Raw genomic sequence first — 16,775 nt, 5'->3', positions numbered from 1 at the left:
CTCCTCAAGTCTCCGGGTCTCACCGTCACCTCTTTGAAAGCACAGAGTTCCCAGGCGACTTGGTAACAGGTAATCGTTATCGTCATTATCATTATGACTATCATCGTTGTGTGAGCTCTTCTGGCTGCTGAAACAGAATCCGGAGCAGGAGCTCCGTTGTGGGGCATCAATGTTGAGGTGATGTGATGAGCGAATGTATAACCAGCGCTCTGTCAGGAGTAATAACAATAAAACAGTGTTTCGCTATGGCTGCGCTTGCAGGTCACCCTAACGTTCCTCATTAGCAAGTCAATCCCAGAACCTCATTCAGCGATGACGTGATGTGTCCCGACCCGGAGCAGGTCAAGACCGCAACCATCCCTCACATTCACATGAACATTTCATCGTTGGGGGGATGTGTTCGCTGTCAGCAAGCAGATCACAAGGTGAACTCTGCCCCCATCTAGTGGCTGTCAGAAAGGTTCGGGTCAATGACAGCACAAGTGTTGGCTCAGCGCACTGTGGCGGGCTTTTGTGGAACAATTGGAACTTCCTGGAGATACTTGGAATGACCTGTAGAATTAAGCTCTGACTCGCTTTGGTTGAGACAACATGTTCGAGTCATCCAGCCCTCCAGTTTTAAAGTAGCCGCACTGACTTGAAACTCAAGGTCTGGTGAGTCAGAGCAGACAGAGGAACCAGATCTGTCTGTCTGGTCACCTGTTGACCTGTCGTACTCCTTGAAGGCTTACACTTATCCAGGGACACAGGTCATTCAGGTGGGTTGATGTTTTCCCCAATTGAAACCTCCATGCACCGCACCGGGCTCAAGCCGGGTACCTTCGTCACCAGGTTGGCTGCACTCTGCCACCCCAGGACACCCCCCCTCCTTTGTAAAGGCAGGCAGAGGAAGCGGCCTCTCAGAGCGCTGCTTTCATGCTGAAGGCTGGTAAACGGCGCGGTGGTGAAGCGGCGACTGCGGGCAAATCTGCGCGTATCAATAAACAATGAGCAGCTCTTCATTAGCCTTCGTGGGAGCAGCCCCACACTTTAATCTGAGATGAGTTGCTCGCCGTCTCTGGGTGCTTCAATCCAGCGGGGCGATGGAATCGTCACCCCCCCCACCACCTTTCATGTTCTAAACCCGCTCTCCCGCGCTCCATGTGTCACCTCCACTCTTCCTCTGGCTCCTTTCAAACCCCTCAATTAAGCCCTCCTCCCGGTCGGCCTCCTCCAGACCCCAAATGAGTCGGAGAGCAGTGGAATTAACTCGGGATGTGCCGCCAATATTATCTCTGACAAACGGCGGCGGAGCGGAGATGACCTGCTGGAGCCAATTAAGAGGCGAGGAATCGTCTCTCTTGATGTGGCGTCGCAGCTCCGGGCTGTGTGATATGTGCTGTTTGATGGGACGAGCAAGCGGATCCCCCGCTCCTCCTCGTCACGGCGGAGGTAAGATGTGACGGATCCGACGGAGCCGGCTGGTTTTTCAGACTCTAATGGGCCACGGAAGAAAATAAAAATCCAGGTGACAGTGGAGATGCTTTTTATGATGATGCGCTTCAAATCACGACGCTGGAAAGAAGCTGTGCTCCTGGAGCAGGAGTGGGCGACGCAGACTGATGAGGAAGGGTCGACTTTGGAGCCTGTGCACCCCAAGTTCTGTCCACCGGCCTGGGTGGGTCCATGAAGGTGAAGGAAGAATTCTCACCACTGTTCTGTTTCCATCTGCTGGCAAAACATCCAGAGCTGCTCCACGTCAAGTCTCCAAAGGTTGACGGAGCATCAAGTCTTAACTCCATGTGAAGAACTCGTTCTCCTTCCTCCACTGGGTCTGTATTTCTAGACCTGGTCCTGCCGGCGATCACCTTGCGCCTGAACCTGAAGCAGCAGTTCTACTCCAGGTTGCCGGAGGATGGATGACAGATGCCTGAGCCAGAGAAGTGGCTGGTCCTCCTTCCTTCTGTGAGCTCCAGTGTTTGATGATGAGACTTTTGTCTCAGAGTAAAAGCGGAAAAGTATTGGCTGCAGACGTTCGTGGAAGACCACGCCTTGTTATTGCTAAATCTATCCCAAAGCACAGTTCTGGTCAATTACATTCTTTGCTAGCATTTTTGCTAACACTTGTTGCTAGGTCCGGAAATTCCGGTGCTGAAACTGGAAGTTAGTAACACACATGTGCGATTTCTATCAACTGATATTTTACTGGTAAGCACATGCACTTTCCCTGAACAAGGTTTACTTAGCAACGGACCAGATCAGGTAACTGTAACCACATGACATCATCATTACGGGACAAATGTGTGCACACAAGACAAGATAAGGCAGTGACAAACATTCGTCACCAGTTCTGGTTGCTTGCATTCATCACAAACATTCATGGCTAACACACATCACCAACACATGTTGCTAACGCTTGTCGCTAACATTCGTCGTAAACACTTGTCGCTAATACCTGCTATCAACACTAGTTAATAACACACATCTCTAACACGCTGCTGTTTCTGTGGTGTAATTTCAAATGTTCATGCTGTATATGTGAGTAACAATGCAGACCGTGCGTACGGTGGCTATCGCTAGCTTGGTCGATGTCTGCGACACTGTTTATGGTCTTCCTTTGGTAACTGGCAAGCGCTGAACTTGGCTGTGACGCCATTCCCAGCTCTGACTTCCCATTTCCGAGATAATTGGAAAGCAGCATGACACTTGTTGCTAAGATGAGTTGCTAACACTTGTTGCTAACATTAGCTGCTAACAGTCATCACCACCGCTGCATTCCTCCGCACCTGTGACGTCCAATGAGCAGATGGCTGTGAGAGTGCTCACTCTGCTCCGTCACTGAAGACGTTCAGATGCTTTTATGAACAACATCTTGTTCAAGCACTCTCCACCTGAAGCGGGAAGCGAGCGGACGTGTGTGGTTCATGACTGACAAGAGTTCATGTCAGAGGAGGATCGGTGGACTACAGAGACGTCCGCCTCAGATGAAGATTCCGTGTTGTGAAATATAAATACAAATGAAAGAGACGATTAAAAATTCCTCCTGAGCGAGATCCCCGGCCGCGTTCAGCAGATCACATGATTAAATGATGAAACTCGGACTCGTAGGTGTTCAAAGATTTCATCACTTGCCAGATGATCAAAGTTTCCAGTCGTTATCGCGACTCCATTATTCATGACACTGAAACTTTATTGAGTCGCTTCTCTAAGTTTCAGAGGAGAGGCCAGAGTTCTGCACTGGGAACCATCAAGGCACCATCGACCCACGAGGGCGAGACTCAGCCAGACTCCTGAGAGTTGATCTGCAGGTGCATTCGGGGCAACACAAGCTGTATAGGTGACATCATTAGGACTGGTCCGGTGGTTCTGGTGCAGCTCGAGTCAGAGTAGTGCGTCGAAGGTCTGTGGCTGAGTTCAGAGCAAAGGGAGCTCTGTCCACGCAACACCGCCTCTTCTCCCTGCCGCCATCTTGAACAAGAAAAAGTGACACGCGTCCAACGAAGCGGCGGGTCGGGCGCGTTTCAGAGGTCCTGGTGTGAGCGGTGGCAGCGAGGGAACGTGTCCCATGATGATCCGTCAGCTGAACTCCGCTTCTTCAGCTCAGGATTCTTTTAATGGCAGCACGTCCAAACTGCTCCGGACGGACCCGCATGGGCTCACCGGGCCCTAAATTACCACTCTGGTCCCCACAAAATGCTGACCGCCCCTAACCCCCCCCGTCTCGCTCCCTGATGACAGTTTGAAGACTTGTCAGGGTGACGGCGGCGAAGACGCCGCATCTGCAGAAATAGCAACAATCCTCATTAAATTCTGGACGGGGGCCACAACTAGAGGAGTCGCACGTCACCGCGGTGATGGATGTGGAGGAGGAAGCAGTAATGGCCGCCGCCCCCCTCACCTCACTCCCACCCCCGCCACAGATGTACAAGTTTTAGTGTCGGATCCAAACGATCCGTGGAACATTGACTGAGTCTGACGGCAGAGTGATGTGACTGCAGCTGCCATGTGACCTCACGAGTGTGTGAGGACCAACCAGAGCACAGCTGGACAGAGGTCCAGAGAACAGGGCCATTGCCAGCCCAGGAAAAGTCAGTAGACCACTTAAGTGAGTCCATGAATCTTCCTCTTCAGAATCTTCGAGTCCAGTGAGTCAGTCACTTGGCACCAGAGAGATAAAGAAAACACAAATCAGATTTCAAAGGGTCTTCAATGGAACCAACAGAGGAGCAGCTTTATCACTTAAGCTTGATTCATGCACTCAGTCATCCACCCCTTGTCCTGGTCCATCCAGATCTGGTCCATCCAATTCAGGGCCATTCAGTCCTCATCCATCCAGACCTGTTCTGTGTTTTACTGTGACGGAAACAACCTGACCCATGAAATACTACACACGGAGCTGCTCACATAATGAAAACCAGACAGATTGTCCATCCTCATGAGGACCAATTTTGGGGAATACACATCATGGTGGGGCCCTTATCCCTTCAAAATAACTGGATCATTATAACTGGGTCTCAGTGTGGTTCAGAGTCCTGGTTCAGGTTAGCCATGTGCATTGGATGGTTAGGTTGAGGGGAGAGACTGAGGAAAGGGTTATGGCTGTGAGAGGTCCTCACAAAGATGGCTCCACAAACCGTGTGTGTGTGTGTGTGCTCACCTTTTGATTTCTATTTAGAAATGAGGCAAATCCTCTTGAGGGGGATTTCCTTCCTTAACATTACACACACACACACGCACACACAATGTCATACACACACACCTACACACACCCACGCGCACGCACACACACTCAGGAAAGCTCTTTTCATGCTGCTGGAGTCGAGCGGCGGGGAAGGTTTTGGTTCATCCTGCCGTGGAATTGGATTATTTCTGGTTGCAGTGACTCCCCTCGCCTCCCAACTCCCCCGCCCCCACTGAGTCGGACACGGGCGGTCCACCAGGTCGACACGGGGGCTCTGTCGGTCAACTCATCCTCACTTCCCCAGTGACAGATGGATCTGGACGGTCTTTACACCGACAGGAGGTTCGGTGGTTTGAGTGTCGCAGCGCTCTCGTGGGCAGGCGAGCCACTCGCCAACAAACCGGTTTGAGCCGGTTCTGGATCCAAATACGGGCCACAATTAAACGCTGCTGTTCTCGAGCCAAGATGAGAGCAGAAATAGATTCAGTGAAACATGAAAAATACTTTGCTTTTATGACTGATCGTTGTGACTCATCCTCCAGCGCCGTCCTGTCAGACGCTGTCACAGGTGACTCAAACCTGCTGATCCTCAGATCCATGTGCACCCAGAGGTCTGTGTCATCACTGGGACTAAAATGTGGCTGACTGAGGGTCAAGAGGTCATGGGCCTGACTCCCTGAGCACGGATGAGTCACAGACAGAAGGTCCTGCTGGATCTTCTCTTTTCTTCAGTTGATCAGAACCACTTCTCTCTGAAAGACGGAAACAATGACAGCAGCAATTAGCAGCCGACTTGTTAGCGACTTGACAACGATGGAGCTCGTCGCAGTGTAATTTACTAAACCCTCGATTTGTTGCTCTGCTATCCGACACATTTCCACGAGTTGATGCTGCTGATGTTGAAAGAGTCTGATTGTCCCGGCGGGAGATTCCGGCGACAAAACAAGCGTCGTACTTGTCAGTGATTGGCCCAGGAGGAGGAGGAGGAGGAGGGGGAGGGGGGGCGACGAGGAGGGGGACGAGCGTTCGACTGCTTGGTTCCTTTTCAGTCTCTTTCATCAGACTGATTCATTCCAACGTCTCAGACCAGAAATTATTTATGTGTTTGATGTTTATTTACATGCTGGTGCCGATTTACTAGGGGAGAGAGGGGGATTAGTGGGGGTGGGGGGCAACACTGCAGACTGACTCAAGCTGGCTGTTCAGCCAATCAGGACTTCAGCCGACTCACTGGGTCATCCATGTCCAGTCCAAGTGAATGGGTCTTTGAGTTGTGGTATCAAGAACGGGTCCCAAGGTCCCAGCAGTCTCTGCTCGCTGAATGGACCGTCACACTGTGTCATGATTCTCCGGGTCACCAGACTCTGTCTCCTCACAAGTCCTTCAAGTCCTGACATTTCACTTTGTGTCATCACTGGTCATGATCGAGTCCTGGCAGGACTTTTTTCAGTGGCCCTATTGTTATTCAGGTGGTCACCGTGCTCAGTGTATGTGACCAGCTGTGATGAAGTTTGTCCACGTTTCACCACGATCCTTTCTTTTAACACCTACACATGTGGGGCGGGGCAGGAGACCCAGTTTTACAGCAGTTAGCAGTGACACTCTTTTACCAGTAGTGGCGCCAAAAACAAAGTTAGTCACCAAGTCTTCCATTTGACGGGAGTGAGTGACCATGTCAATGAATCCTTCTGATGTGGAGTCGTCGTCATCTCTTGTGAACCAATGGCTGACTCCAGATGACTTGTTCAGTTTGAGTCACTGAGACTTGGTTAGGTCCTGTCGGACGCTGCCTATGGCTATGGAGTCTGAATCAGTTTGTGTCCAAGACAAAAAGTGTTCCAGTCCGAGTCATGAGTCCAAGCGTCGGCTCAGTGATGGTGCAGGTTTGAGATAAAAGAATCAGATTTGAAGGTTCAGTCTCGTGGGACGCCGGCGTTTAAGATTGAGAGCGATTTCTCAGTGCGCGGAGGACGGGGAATTAAGATGGCGGCGGCGGAGAGAGATAAGACGTGAGAGAAATGAGAAGGGAGGAATGACGGAGGAGAACAGCCAACAATACATTTATGAATAAAATCAAATCAAGCCGGAGCGCCGTTTGGAATACTGGCGGGCCGTGACTCCTCGCTGGACGTGATAAATCACCGGCGACTCGCCGAGACGTCAACAAACTGTCCCGCAGCCACAGAGCGGCGGCGGCTACATTAGCGGGAGATGGATGGAGATGTTCCGAGTCCGAGTGTACACACTCTCATGCTCTTTGCTCTTCAGACGCTCATCCATCATGATCGGAAAGTCTTCTGCTGCCTCCGTCGTCTGTGCACATCCATCAGGGACAAACTCTGGAATCTGTTATCTCCCGCCTGAGTCAGGTCCAGACGTGTGCCCAGAACCAGAAGCAGAATAATTCATGAGGAGGACCACGTCCAGAGAGGGGCGGAGCATTTCGGCGGAGTTGTTGGGTGCGGCTCAGAGCAGGTGTTGCTGAGTGGCGGCACTTGTTTGACTCCTGACCACCGAGTTCCTCTAGGTGTGGTGTGTGTGTGGATGTTTTGCCATACTTGTGAGTACCAAGGCTTGACAAACCACCTTCTTGTGAGGACATTTTGCCCCATCCTCACAAGGTTTAGAGGGTTTTAGTGTGTGTGTATGTGTGTGTGCGTGTTTGTGTTCTGTCCTGGTTTTGAATCACTGATCTGGCTTGAGGAAGAGCTGTTCTCTGATACTGACCGTGCTTCTTCAGCTCGACATCACGTGAGCTCCTTCGACATCATCACCAGCTCTGGCTTGTGCTCTCACCGTGTCGTGTGCTCACAGGAAGTTCTGCCTGAGCAGCTCGAACGTTGCTGAGGCTTGTCCTCCAGTGAAGGGACGATGGGCTCCAGGTGCCTGGTCGAGTCTAGTAAACCTGCTGCCAGGATTATTTGCTTCCTATCCGGGATGGACAGGGTGCCAGGGTCAGAATGGGGGACGCTGGGTTGGTGAGGGTCCGGAGTGCGCTTGCAGGCTAACGGTCACGAGGATATCCTGTGGGCCGCAGAGAGCTGACCTCTACAAGGGGGAGAGCGGAGTCTGCTCCGATTGCTGTTGTCATGGAAACGAGGGTAAACACGACAGGTATCCTTCAGCTCCTGGCAGCAGTTCAGCATCGCCGCTCCCAGAAACTTTCTTGCAGCTATCTCAACGCACTCCTTTGGGTCCCCGGAGGCTCAGACGGCTGCTCGCCGGCCGGAGGTGCCAGCTGATTGGCCAAGCAGAACTCTCCGACAAGCCGCGTTCACCTGAAATCCACTGCAGATGCCCAATTACCGGCCGGTCCTCGGGGTCCGGCGGCACCCAGGGGCTTCTGTGTTCCGCCGTCCTAATGAGCTAGTGCAGCCGCCGCTCCGGAGCTGGACGGAACAAACACAGATGTTCATCTGAGCCGCTCTGGACCTGCAGGTTCTGCTGCACACCAAAACTCACAACTCAAACAAAAGTGACTCGCAAAGCAAGTTGCAGTGTCACGTTTATGCCTTGCCTTCTTCTGTCCACAGTCGCTCAGTTACTCTGTGGGTCGGGTTGAAAGTGCTCTGCGGGGAAGTTCCAGCTCACTGGCAGAAGTCCATGACAGCGTCGAGAATGAATCTGGCGCTGCAGCAGCGGCACATCAGCGACGGTCGGTCCACATCCTGATAAGTTTGAAGCGAGCGGCTTCGTGCTGAGAGTTTATCACCACTGCTGCTTCTGTGTCGTCCTCGCTGGAGGGATTCCATTTTTCATCTACTGCTCACCCCCGACAGAGAGGCTCCTGACAGATCTTTCCACTTTGTCTTATCACCAGCTGGATCATCATAGACTCAGATTGGAACTGCAGAACCAACATGCAAGAAGAGGTGCTGGTCGGAGACCAAGTCCATGGCACTCTGAACGCCCCCGACTCAGCAGCAAGCATATCTATCCTAGTGAGGAACCATTTTGCCTTTGTCTGGACCTTTTTACGGACCCTACAAGGTTAAGCCTCAATTTGAGGATGAAGACTTCAAAATAACTGGATCGTTATAGTTGGGTTTCAGTTTGGTTCTGAGTCCTGGTTCAGGTTAGTCATGTGTTTTGGATGGTTAAGTTTAAGGGGAGGGGCTGGGTAAAGGGTTATGGCAATGAGAGGTCCTCACAAGGCCGGTGCAACAAACCCGTGTGGTGTGTGAATGCTCGCTCTTCAAATGATGATGTTCCTGACTTGTCCATTTTCCCTGTTTCGTCTCATCGTGCCTGGATTTCCTTCAAAGCAGTGAGTAATTGAATAAGCAGATTATTATTCATCACAAAGCGATGGCGTCAGAACGCTGGCTGGTGGCCTTCTCTCTCATCCTGAAATACATTTGGAGTCTCAGGAAGTGCGACTCGACCGCTCACTCTACTGGCCTTGATCCTCAACATTGTGTCCAGTCGCTGCTCCCGCAGCTCACAAACACAGCGGACGGTCACCACCGTCAAGTCACCACAATCCAGCCCAGACGTCCAAAACTACTTCCTGTCCGTTACAACACTGTGTCACCGCATGAGCCGCTCGTCCTGGAGCGGGTTGACCACCTGACTGATCCTGACCCTGAACCTCTTCACCGCCACGTCAGCTGCTTTCTGGCAGAGAACGGAGGCGTCAGCAGAGCAGGTGAATGGATGTGTTTTGGCAGCGGGGGGAGCTGATCGCTGTGATTGGGCCGGATCAATCGTCCACTCCAGTGTCTGGCAGTGGCATTACTCCTGGACAAATGAAGCCGGCGGGAGGTTCCGTCTGTCAGAGGGAGGGAAGCGTTGGAGTCGGCGAGGGTGGGGGGAGGCGGGTACGTGCTCACATTATCTGGTCGCCACAAAGGCCCAAATTTATTCGGTGGCTTTTCTGAGCCACAAAGCTGATTAGGGAAGGTAGCCGCCTTTGTGGGGGAAATCACTTCCCCGGCTGTGGAGCGAGTGATTTCATATCCTTTCTAACCTCAGATTACATTGCAGCGCCTAATCAGCTGATCCCTAATCGTCAGCATTGTGCCCCCCCCCTTGTGTTTCTGTAACCTCCCACCTCCGGTGCCGTAGACGGCTCCCACGTAATCGCCTGCATAGGTGGCGACGGCCTCCGCTGTTCTTCTGTCATATCAGGCCTGAGGGGAGGCGTGGAGGGCAGAGAGGAGAGCGAGAGGCAGCCAATCCCTGCTCAGAACCAAGGGAGGAGAAACCTGTACGAGCAGTAGAGGGCGATGCTGGGGAGCTTTGCTGCCAAGTCAGCGGAGAAGGAAGCCACACTGTTGATGATGACGAAGCATCTGGCGAAGAGTGAGGAGGAGGGACGTAGGCAGAATCAAATGCTCCCCCCCACAGTGTTTCTTCATGTTGAAAAATTATTGTTAGGATGAGAGTTAGCAGATGTCAATCGTAAGCTCTCATGGAGTGTTGAAATGCACGGGATGGGAGACTAAGGCTGCGTCCCATTTCTCCCCCTAACACTAGCACTTAACACTAGCACTTGGCTCTGAGCGCCCTCCACTATGAAGGTCCCTCCGAGGACCAAGTGAAGTGATTGACGTCTCTCAGAATTGGGACAACACTTCATGATGTTGCGTGTATAAACAATCGGCTGCTGTGCTGTGTTAAGTTTCCTGCACATACAGTGTTGGAGACGTTTTGGAAATGCCAGCTGTAACATTTTTGCAACCTCTTGCATCGGCGCTGATCATCTCGCTTGGTTTGGTGAACCAACGGAGAAGAAATGGGCGGCGCCAAAAGCCTGCTTCGCCGCTATGTTACGGTGATAGATCTGTGAGAGGTGTGAGGATGTTAACGTTAGCCTGGATGCTAGCCCACTGTTGTTTGTTCAAAAGAAATAAAAACACGCTGTTGTACATACATGTTGTGTCGTTCATGTTGTCGGACACTGCAGACCATTTGGGTCGCTAACGTGTGATACCAGAGAAAATGAACAAACGGAAGAGTAGTCCTCGCTACTAACATGTCCCTGTTGTCCTAGCTAACATTGTTTTTAAATAAAGTACTTTGGTATCCCGGAAATCTATCCACACTTCATATTCCCACTTGGTTTCAAGTCAGCTCTGGTGCCTCCTCGGTTTGAAGGGATCATTTCAAGTAGTGAACGGTGAGTGTCCTTGGTCTCAGGAGTATTTGGACACACTACACTTACATGTGAACGTGCAAGAGCCAGTGTTAGGGTCAAAAACCAGTGTTAGAATGAGAAATGGGACACAGCCATACTGTAGGTTCCACTGCAAGCCTAAGGTGTTAGCATACAACATGGAAGGGTGACTTGTGTCTCACTCTGGGGTGAAAAGTGACTAGTGTCTCTGGGTGTGCAGGGACCAGATGGAGAGTGTCTCTTCGACAATATTCCAAAACGTCAAGTAGACACATGGACGCGAGGAACAAAGCGACGCAAGTGTTTCCCGCCTGGAAAGTGAGTCCCACGTGGTGCTGGTGAATTATTGATGTTGGCAGCAGATGTTGTTGTTGTGACTCGTAATTTTTTCATGCTGATGAAGTCGTCCTGTTTGTCTTGTTGTCACCTGACGTCTGATCACATTCATCTGGACGTGAACGTGGTGCTCGCCTGGGTCTACCAGCGCCAGCTCTGGTCGTCTGTCTGGGACATGAGATGACTTCACTGCAGTTCGTCTCCCAGCACAAGCCTCCTTCTCTGGGCCCCTTTGGTCCATGGTCTCTTATTTGTCTGGAGGTTTTGGATCCGACAGATGATGAAGTGAGAATTCTGCACATGAAGCGTTCTTCAGGTTCATTAGCGGCAGTGAACACAAACACGCGGAGACCTTGAATATTCTCCTCAAGTCAGAGACATTATTTTGTTTTTACACCAAAGCTGCAAGATTCTATTTCTGGGGGAACGAGCAATTAAAGTTGGTGAGACAACAAAGGCCGTCTGTTGTGCACTGACCTGGATGAGGAACGCGGCACTCAGCACAACGCTGACCTGGAAGTTAATGCCATTAAAGGCTCATTAACTCGCACCTCCACTCCCCGGACCTCCCGGGCCAGCTTCTTCTCTCAATGAAATGGGAGCGTCTTGCCTCCTCCTGCCATCTGAATCCAACCTTCCTCACACGCTCACATCTTTCAAATGTGGACGTCCTCCTCTCCATGATGCACTGAGGACCTCAGTAAACAATGCTGCCTTTTGAAGTCATTCTCCTCCGTCTGAAATCTGTGTGCAGGAGAGGTGAGGAGAGCCCATTATTACATCACTGTGGGCTTGACTCCGCCTGACACCACTGCTGTCTCCTCCCTCTCTCGTGGCTAGAGGTTTGTTCTGAGATGCTCCAGGCACATCATTAAGCCCGCCTTCTATGGTCCATCAAGGCAGAAGCTCCGCTGAGGTTCACGTCAAAAACAGAGCATGTCAGCCCGTTTGGACTGACCAGGAAGTGAGGTTTTGGCTGCGAGAGCTTTTAACCTCCAAGAGTGCTGTCATGTGGCGTGTCACACGTTTCACTGAGATCTCACTTGCTCCACGTTACAGAGGTCATATTTTGATGCATGAATGAAGTAGCATAGATGCAGATAACCCGAGCGCTTTAATGGAAATTGTGCATTTATTATACAATATTAATATTGTTGGAATTGCTTGTGCGACTAATATTACTACTATTTCCAACAGGTGCAGAAACGCTGACTGGTGTCTATGCACCGTGGTGGTCTGCCATGCCTACAGTTCACATCTGCATCATGGAAATCTTTGTGATAGGCTGTTCTGTTCGACCCGCAGAGAAAACCTTGTCATCTCCTCTGGCCCCAGTACTATTCTGAAGGCACTGTGTTGTAGTGAGTCTATAAATAAATGTGCGACTTCAACGCACTTAATTTTTGTCCAAGTCAATTGGTGCGTCATTCATGAGGAGGTTCAAGTTTTTAATTTCATTGCCGAATGTCATTGCTACATGAATATTGTGATTTTTGTTAAGCATCAATGAGAAAGCACCTTAAAAGCGATGGAGTTTTGGTTTCAGGCATTCAGATGTTTTTGATGGGTGGGGCTTATGCACATTTTCTAATGTAAATAATACAAATGGTGGAGAGTTCAGTGCCAACATCCTTTGAAAATTCAGCTAATTGGTAGCGTAGCTGCTCTTTAGAGACGTCATCGCCTTGTGGTTGCCGAGACTGTTTGATGAAAAAACGAGTGTAATGAAGGTACGCGGCTAAAGGCAAGCCGGCAGCGGGGCCCGTCACCTCCGGCTTCATCATTCAGCTCACGAGGAGGATGTTGCCGCTGATGCGAACAGGCAGTAACACAAATAAGACGCCGCGAGGGCTCCGACACAAACGCCCCGTACTGGAGGGGAGCGATCGCTCATCCCCAAAATGTTATTTCTATGCAAATGCACGAGTTAGAAACCAAAGTGGAGATGGGAGCAGCACCTTGGTTGCCATGGGGACGACGACCTGCTGTCTTAACAGTCAAGCTTGACGAGCAGCACTTGAGGGAAGAGGGCTCCATGCCGCACAAGTCATGTGACCTTTCGAGATGTCACAAGGTGCAAGAAGAGACAACAGACTGCTGATGCAATTGACAGGTGATGCATATGATTGACAGGTGATGGAGATGACTGCTAGGTGATGAAGGTGGAGAAGGAAGGGAACACTGGTCAGTAATACCTGTGTTCTGACAGCTTCAGTCAGCTGGCCATAAAGCTCAGGCAGAGTGGTGGTGATGGTCGTGCGGAGAACAGAACCGTCCCAAACTAATGAACCGTTCTTGAGTTCTGGCTGGCCGACATCTAGACTCGGCTCCAAACCAACACTCAACGCTTTGAGGCTTCGGTCCTTTAAAACAAGACACAGATTCAACATCGCCGCTGTTTATCTGCTTTCAAATGCAGAACGTTCCCTGCGGCCATGATGTGAGCAGGCAGCTCCCAGTCGTTCTCGCGTGGAGCTTTCTAAGACAGAAGATCCAGAACACGCGGTGGCTGATCTCACCGTCGTGGAACTTGAAAGAAGCGTTTAACATCCATCTTTTATCACCAGCATTGAAGAGCGGGTGGCGAACAGGTCATGTGCTGGGCCCGAGTGCTTGACTCGAGTTTTGTTTATGATGATGGTGAAGGTCTCTTCTCCTGAGGTAGTCCATGTGCGTCCAGCAGCTGCCCGACCCTGGACCACACTAAAGGACCCGCTTTGGCTCTGGTGAGGACATTGTGTTGGACTCTAGGTCACATTTCCAGAGGATACATGAACCGTTGGAGCTTCATCAAAGACTTACAGACTCTGAGCCGAGAGGTTATCACCTGTGTTTCTTGACCACCTGTTGGACTCATTACACTGTGACCCAGTGACATATCAACTTTAGAAATGGCACTATGCAATGTGTGATGAACACTGAGCACCAATCAGGCGGTAAGACTAGATGGTCCAGAACCGGTGGCTCAGAGATGACGAGCAACCAAAGAATCTCCACAGACATGGAGAAGATCTTCCTCCCCTGGCTGAGACCTGCTGAGTGGCGGAGGCTGATAGGAAGAAGCCGCGGGCGGCGTGAAGCCCTGCAGGGTCGCAGTGGCCAAACGTAGCCGACGCAGACGGGGACCGGCTGCCCGAGAAGCTCTAATCTCATAAGAAGTGTGCCGAGTGCTGAGCAGCGGGAGCGAGAGCAACTTTAAAAAGCTTTTTCTTTTCTTTCGCTTTTCTTGTTCTTCCTTTATCTCCGACAGGCCACGCTGCCGAGACGCCGCGGAACTTGGCAGAAGCCCCCGGCTCCGTGTGTGTGTGCGTGTGTGTGGTGGGTGGGAGAGTGCGGGGAGGAGGGTGCATTTGTGCAGCATGTTTCTTTTCTTCCAGCGTTTCTGTACAATAAAACAACAGTTAAATATTTCATGTTGTGAATTTTCTCTGGAATAATGCAGCTTTTGTTTTCGCACGCTTTTCCCCGATGTCGTTAATATTGAAGGGGGTGGGGGGGTTGCGGGGTTGAGGGGGTTCTGAACGTCCAAATGGATCAGGGATGCAGGGGAGCGGCAGGAATATGATGTACATTAATGAAGTAATAGCACCAGGAAACATGCACAGAAGCTGTTTTTATTATTAGAACAGCAGCAGAGAAGGACCGGATCTGGACTCTGGCTGGATCTGGACTGGATCGTGCAGTGCAATGGTTGGAGCTCAGGGTTCTGTGATCTGTTCGCCGGCAGACGGGGACAACATGGAGTGTGACAGCGGAGGGAAATCTTTCACTAACAAGCCCGCGTGTTTGTGCCGGAGCGAGTCAGGATCGCTGTGACGCTGTCATGTGCGCTCACGTCTCCATCGGTGCCCCCCACCCCCATCCCAACTGAACCTGCGGTGGCTCGTCTCCCCGCTGACGAGGAGTGAAGCTGATGAGAATAATCTGAGCGCCGCAGAGGAAACTTTGAGACGGGAGCGGCGATGATGCAAGTCCCGAGCAAGACGAGTCGACCTGCAGCTAATGATCCGGCAACAGAGCTGCAAACGCTCGCTGGGTTCAGGTGAGGCGCCGCCGGTCGCTTCTGTGTTTAATGCGGAGACACCACGTCACGCTGCTTCCAGGCCTTTGTCGCTCGCCCTCCTCACGAGAGTCGTGGAACCGGAACCTGGCTGAGGAGTTCAGAACACGGCTGATGTCCAGGTTCTGCTTTCACACAAGCTCAAGTCAGCTGGAGGACTCCAGTGTTTGTTGTCAACTAGTGACACTGACCTGCTGTCTCTTCTGTAGCGCCACTGTGAACGTTCTGTCTTCAGTCTGTGGTCACCGCTCAGGTGGGACAGCAAAACAAAACCCGTCCTTTGATGTTTGTAAAGAGCTCCGACACAAATATTTAAAGAGTGTGTTGGATTGAAACCTCCCTCTTGTTCGTCCTGTTCATCCTCATGCTTCATCATTCTCCGCTTCCTCCTCCTCCTCCTCCTCCCCTTCTTCCTCCTCCTCATCACTGACGATGAACACGTAGATACTTTCTCAGTATCTTCTGACACTTCAAAGAGAATCATGTAAAATTCAGCTCCTCCACTTTTTTATCTGACTGTCGGGGCGGGTGTGTGGGTGCAATGGCGGTACGGATGATGAACACAACTAGGCCTGACATCTGTCAGTAGGTTTGGAGGAAAGTCCTGACACCCCGGCACGTGCCACTTCCTGCTCAGACACAAACGTTGTGTCCTATTCCTGATACAGATGATGAACCCTTGAAGAGTGAGCTGCTGTGGCGTTTTCGTTTTCTGACTTTGAAAAATGCGCCTGTCAACGACACTGATAAACAGATCAGGTGACCTCAGCCACAGGAAGTCGAGTGAGTTCCCAGAGGAAGAAGGAAGTGAACGTGACATCATCCATCATGGGGGAGACCCAGAAGATCCATGGAGCGTTCCGAATCATCAAGTCACTATTTTGTCAGAAACTCCGTCAGTTACAGTCGGAGAAGGTGCAGGGTGATCGATTTATTCTCACAATGATCTGATATAAAAATCTCTCGCACAGCAAGAGAGTGAAATGTGTCTTTGACTCTCACTAAACATAGCCTTAGCCAGGCCTGAAACCCAATTATAATAACCCAGTTATTTTGAAGTTTTAAACCTCAAATTCATGTTAAACTTCTTAGGCCCGGCCAAACGGTCCTAACTAAGCCAAATGTCCTCACATGGAGGTGTGTTTCCAAGAACTGGTCCTCACAAGAACAGCTAAACCAGGTACACAGACACACTCAGGTGGGTGATGGGAGCAGGCTTGACTTTCGAATGATATCAAAGTTCTGCACTTCTCTGTTTCTCCGTTGTGACGTCCATCAGGATCCATCCTCAGCTTGGAACATGAATCTGTTCATCATGATAGTTGAATGGTCGAGGAGCTGTTTCCATGAAACCAGTTTCTGTCCTCAGTCTCAGCGTCAGAATCTTCAGCATCTTGCATCTTCACCAGTGTCGTCTCAGCATCGTCAAACAGCAAGACGAGTATGACAGTCGTTACTTGTCACTCATCTGTTCAGCGGCCTCGGAAACAGCGTTCCCACCATCTTCGTCATCATCTGTGCCAGCCCCCGCTGTGACTGCCTGGCCTGTGTAAAAGAACTCTTCCAGCGGTGAAGAAGTTGAAGGAAAAACAACAACAAAA

The sequence above is a fragment of the Synchiropus splendidus genome, chromosome 11 (assembly GCF_027744825.2).
Source record: "Synchiropus splendidus isolate RoL2022-P1 chromosome 11, RoL_Sspl_1.0, whole genome shotgun sequence".
Lineage (NCBI taxonomy): Eukaryota > Metazoa > Chordata > Actinopteri > Syngnathiformes > Callionymidae > Synchiropus > Synchiropus splendidus.
The sequence above is the reverse complement of the archived record's forward strand: the minus strand, read 5'-3'. Positions refer to the sequence as shown.